This window comes from Phalacrocorax aristotelis, chromosome W (assembly GCF_949628215.1).
Source record: "Phalacrocorax aristotelis chromosome W, bGulAri2.1, whole genome shotgun sequence".
NCBI classification, from domain to species: domain Eukaryota; kingdom Metazoa; phylum Chordata; class Aves; order Suliformes; family Phalacrocoracidae; genus Phalacrocorax; species Phalacrocorax aristotelis.
The window spans coordinates 18,962,795-18,968,794 of NC_134310.1; positions in this window are offsets into that span (position 1 = coordinate 18,962,795).

Genomic DNA, 6,000 nt, shown 5'->3' on the forward strand with positions numbered 1-6,000 from the left:
AGAACAGAGTCTATGCTGTCACCAGCAACTGTTATTATCTCAATCCTTCGGGCCACACGTTGGGCGCCAAAAAGGACTGTTGTGGTTCAGCCCCAGCCGGCAACTAAACACCACATAGCCGCTCACTCACTTCCCCCACTCTTGTGGGATGGGGGAGAGAATTAGAAGAGCAAAAGAAAAAAAAAAAAACTTGTGAGTTGAGATAAGAACATTTTAATAATTAAAATAAAATAGTAATTATAATAATATTGGTTATGATAATAATAACAATAATGATAATATAATAAAATGGAAAAGGGGAAAAAAACCAGAAACACAAATGATACAACTGCTCACCACCAGCCAACTGACATTACCCATCCCTGAGCCGCTATTGCTACCTCCCTCCCCTGGCTGGCTCCCCCCAGTTACCATATCGGGCATGACCTGACATGATATGAAATATCCCTTTGGCCAGTTTGAATCTGCTCTCTTAGCTGTGTCCCCTCACCTCCTGGCTTCTTGAGCACCTGGCAGAGCATGGGAAGGTAGAGAAGTCCTTGACTAGTGCAAGCAGTACCCAGGAACAACTGAAACATCGGTGTGTTATCAACATTGTTTTCATACTAAGTCCAAAGCACAGCACTATGCCAGCTACCGTGATGAAAATTAACTCTATCCCAGTTAAAACCATGACAAGAAAATAACTGGTCCTCACTGTAATTTGAAAGCACATGTGCTCATGTGTGGGCTTTTGCTTTTGAGGGTAAATAGCAGGGCTGGAAAAAAAAGGGTGAAGGTACATGACATGGCCGTTTTGCAAACTAACACGTGATTCATTTGAAATTAGGCAGGGTTAGAGTGGTGGAGCTGAGAACGGTGCCTGCATAAGTCGGTGACAAACGCAGCAGCAGCAATGGTATGTTATGCGGCTGGGCGCTAGTTTGGGGCAGACAAGGGGGTTCCTGGAGCCATGGAAGCCCGAGGAAGCGCAGAGCGGCCTGGCAGCTCTCACGAGGGAGGCTGACATGGCTTGGGCATTGCCACAAGCAACCGTGGGAGATTTAAATGGCCCCAGGGAGCACGAGCGACCAGGAACGCATCGACCAGGATGGGCAAACAGGGCGTGGCGCGTGTAGCCAGGGCATGGTGCGGCAGTTTGCACAGCAGTTTGTGCAGGCAGGGCGAGCAGGGAGGGTGCTGCATCCTGCTTGTAGGCCCACAGCCTGGGAAGCTCTCTAGGTCTCTGCCAGGATGGTGAGCACTTGCCGCAGAGCTAATACCAGTGTTATCATGGCGAAAGCCCCAGAGAGGCCTGACGCATCCACCCAGATGGAGCTGGAGGCTTCAGTACAGACGGTAGGTTGCAACATGTGCCTCAACCCCTTGCCTGGTGAGAAGGTAAGTACCTGCACAAGGTGTGCACAGGTTGATGATCTGCTGTGCCAGGTGGCTGAGTTGCAGGAGGCAGTTAGAAGGGTGAGTAATATTAATATTACTAGAACTGAGGCAGAGATAGATAGGCGGCCCCAGAACCATGCTCCTGTAGCAGACAACACTGAGAAAGAGGAGGCACCTTGGACCCTGGTGACCCACAAAAGCAGGGCTCTGCCTCAACCCCCACCTCCCAGTATCACCACCAGCAACAGATTTGTAGCTTTAGCTACTGCAGACACCCATGACCAAGGTTCACAAGGTCCAACTGTACCAGCAGCACAGAGTAGATACCGAAAAAAGAAGAGACGAGTGCTCGTAGTAGGTGACTCTCTATTAAAAGGCACTGAGGCACCCATCTGCCAACCTGACAGGAAGTCACGACAGTTTTGCTCCCTTCCGGGAGCTAAGATCTGAGATGTCACTGAGAGGGTGCCACAACTTGTAAAAAGCACTGGTTACTATCCTCTGCTACTCTTCCATGTGGGCACAAATGACGCTGCAAGCCAGAGTCTGGGCAGAACTAAGGAAGACTATAAAGCTCTGGGAAAGCAAGTGAAAAATATTGGTGCCCAAGTTATCTTCTCCTCCCTACTACCTCTCAGAGAAAAAAGGGCAGCCAGAAATAGGCAAATAATACAAATCAACTCCTAGTTACGTGACTGGTGTCAACGTGAGGATTTTGGCTTTTATGACAACGGAATGTTCTTCAACAACCATAGGCTGCTAGGGAGGGATGGACTCCGCCTGTCTGGAAGGGGCAAGGGAATCTTTGGCAGCAGGCTGGCAAACTTGGTGAGGAGGGCTTTAAACTGAGGAACTTAGGGGGAGGGGGCCAAAGTGGCAATGGTAATGCCATCACATACAATGGGGGAATAAGCCAGGCCAACCAGAGCAACGACAAAGGTCCTTGGCTACCTCATGAGATGACAATCAGAAGACCAACCACCTCAAGGGTTTGCATAGCTGTAGTGGGTCCTCGTACACCCCTCTGGGGAAACCTGTGTGCTCAAGTACCTCTCTGAAATGCCTGTACACCAATGCACGCAGCATGGGGGATAAACAGGAGGAACTGGAGGTCTGTGTGCAGTCACAGGGCCATGATCTGATAGCAGTCACAGAGACATGGTGGGATAGCCCACATGACTGGAATGTGGTCATGGATAGCTAAAGGCTTTTTGGGAAAGACAGACCAGCAAGGCGAGGTGGGGGAGTTGCTCTTTATGTGAGGGAGCAACTGGAATGCATCAAGCTCTACCTTGCAGTGGAAGGAGAACAGGTTGAGAGCTTGTGGGTAAAAATTAAGGGACAGCCAAATATGGGTGACACTGTTGTAGGTGTTTGCTACAGGCCACCTGATCAGAAAGAAGAAGTCAACAAGGCCTTCTACAGAGAGCTGGAAGTAGCCTCACAATCACAGGCCCTGGTCCTCATGGGGGACTTCAACCACCCTGATATTTGCTGGAAAAGCAACATGGTGAGCCATTCACGATCCAGAAGGTTCCTGCAGAGCATCGAGGACAAATTTTTGATGCAAGTGGTGGAGGAGCAAACGAGGCGAGATTTGCTGCTCAACCTTATTCTAAAAAACAAGGAAGGGCTGGTTGAGGATGTGAGAGTTGGGGGTAACCTTCGCTGCCGTAAGCATGAGATGGTCGAGTTCAGGATCTTGTATGATAGAAGCAGGCTATGAGTCGGGTTACAACCTTGGACTTCAAGAGGGCCAACTTTGGCCTCTTCAAAGACCTGCTAGGAAGAATCCCATGGGCTAGAGCTCTGGAAGGCAGGGGGGTCCAAGAGAGCTGGACAGTATTCAAGGACCACTTCCTCTGAGCTCAAGATCGGTGCCTCCCTTGGAGGAAGAAGTCAGGCAGAGGAGCCAGGAGACATGCATGGATGAGCAAAGAGCTTCTCGATAAACTCAAATGGAAGAGGGAGGTTCACAGTATGTGGAAAAAGGGAATGGCCACTTGGGAGGACTATAGGAATGTTGTCAGGGTGTGCAGAGATGCAACAAGGAAAGCCAAGGCCCACTTGAAATTAAATCTGGCAATGTATGTCAAAGATAACAAGAAGGGCTTCTTCAAATACATCAGCAGTAAAAGGAAGACTGGGGATACAGTGGGCCCACTGCTGAACAAGGAAGGGGCCCTGGTGATGCAGGATGCAGAGAAGGCAGAGCTACTGAATGCCTTCTTTGCCTCGGTCTTTACTGCTAAGGCTGGCCCTCAGGCATTTCAGCCCCCAGGGAAGAGAGGACAAATTGGGACAAAGGAAGACTTACCATTGGCTGAGAAAGACTGGGTCAGAGATAACTTATGCAAACTGGATCCTCGCAAATCCATGGGCCCCGATGGGATGCACCCACGAGTGATGAGGGAGCTGGTGGATGTTCTTGCTGAGCCACTCTCCATCGTCTTTGAAAGGTCAGGGAGGACAGGAGAGGTGCCGGAGGACTGGAGGACAGCAAATGTCACTCCAATCTTCAAAAATGGCAAGAAGGAGGACATGGGGAACTATAGGCCAGTCAGCCTCACCTCCATACCTGGAAAGGTGATGGAGCGGTTCGTCCTGGAGGTCATCTCCAGGCATGTAGAGGACAAGATGGTTATCAGAAGCAGTCAACATGGATTCACCAAGGGAAGATCATGCTTGACCAACCTGATAGCCTTCTATGATAGTGTGACTGGCTGGGTCAATGAAGGGAGAGCAGTGGGTGTTGTCTATCTTGACTTCAGCAAGGCATTCGACACTGTCTCCCATAGCCTCTTCACAGGCAAGCTAAGGAAGTATGGGTTGGATGAGCGGACAGTGAGGTGGCTTGAGAACTGGCTTAACAACAGAACTCAGAGGGTCGTGTTCGATGGAGCAGAGTCTGGTTGGAGGCCTGTCACTAGTGGTGTTCCCCAGGAGTCCGTGCTGGGTCCAGTACTGTTCAACATATTCATCAATGACCTGGATGATGGGACAGAGTGTAACCTCAGCAAGTTCGCTGATGATACCAAGCTGGGAGGAGTGGCTGATGCACCAGAAGGCTGTGCTGCCATCCAACGAGACCTGGACAGGCTGGAGAGCTGGGCCGAGGGGAACCTGATGAAATTCAGCAAGAGCAAGTGCAAGGTCCTGCACCTGGGGAGGAACAACCCCATGCACCAATACAGGCAGGGAGCTGAACTACTGGAAAGCAGCTCTGTTGAGAAGGACCTGGGAGTGCTGGTGGGCAGCAAGCTGACCATGAGCCAACAATGTGCCCTTGTGGCCAAGAAGGCCAACGGTATCCCAGGATGCATTAAAAGGAGTGTGGCCAGCATATCGAGAGAGGTTATCCTCCCCCTCTACTCAGCCCTAGTGAGACCACATTTGGAGTACTGTGTCCAGTTTTGGGCCCCCCAGTTTAGGAAGGATGTGGAACTGTTTGAGCAAGTGCAGCGGAGAGCTATGAAGATGATCAGGGGACTGGAGCATCTCCCATATGAGGAAAGGCTAGGTGACTTGGGTTTGTTCAGCCTGGAGAAGAGAATACTGAGGGGGGATTTCATAAATGCCTATAGATATCTAAAGGGTGGGTGTCCGGATGATGGGACTAGGCTCTTTTGAATAGTGCCCAATGACAGGACAAAGGGCAATGGGCTGAAGTTGGAACATAGTGTCGTGGTTTAGCCGGCAGCTCAGCCCCACACAGTCGCTCGCTCACTCCCCCACCGGTAGATGGGGGAGAGAATCAGAAGGGCAACGCTCGTGGGTTGAGAGAAGAACAGTTTAATAATATAAAATTAATGAAACAACAACAGAAATGCAATGTAAAGGAGAACAACGAGAAGCACAAAACCGGGGGGGGGGGGGGGGGGGGCGCGGAGGAGGGGAATTAACCGCCGAAACAAACCACACGCGACACAGCCACTCACCGCCCACCGACCCAACACTGCACCTCGCCCAAGCCGCAAACTGCCCCCCCTTAATATACTGGTAATGGTGTCACATGGTATGGAATGAACATGCCATTGGCCAGTCGGGGTCAGCCGCCCCCACCATGGCCCTGCCCCTCCTAGTCCCCCGCCACGCAGCAGAGCGCTGCAGGAAGCTGGAAAGGTAGCCGACCCCCCACGGTGAGGAGAATTAACCCCTTCTCAGCCAAAACCAGCACACATAGCAAGTTCCACCTCAGTATGAGAAAAAACTTCTTTCCTGTGAGGGTGCCAGAGCAGTGGAACAGGCTGCCCAGGGAAGTTGTGGAGTCTCCTTCCCTGGAGACCTTCAAACCCCGCCTGGATGCAGTCCTGTTCCCCGTGCTCTAGGTGTGCCTGCTCAAGCAATGGGGTTCGACAAGATGGTCTCCGGAGGTCCCTTCCAACCCCTACCATTCTGCAAGATTCTGCGAGATTCTGAGAGATTTTGCAATTCTCTCCTACTGCCTTCCTAGCTGAACAAATTCCCACCTTCGACCTCATCTATCCTTTGTAGGGGAATAGACAGGGATCGGCGACCGGAAGATCACGGGCTGTGACGGAAAGATAGACTCCTCCCCATAGGAGTGGCAGGAACAGGAAGCGCAAGAGCTATATAAGCGTGTGACGCAGCCAAATAAAC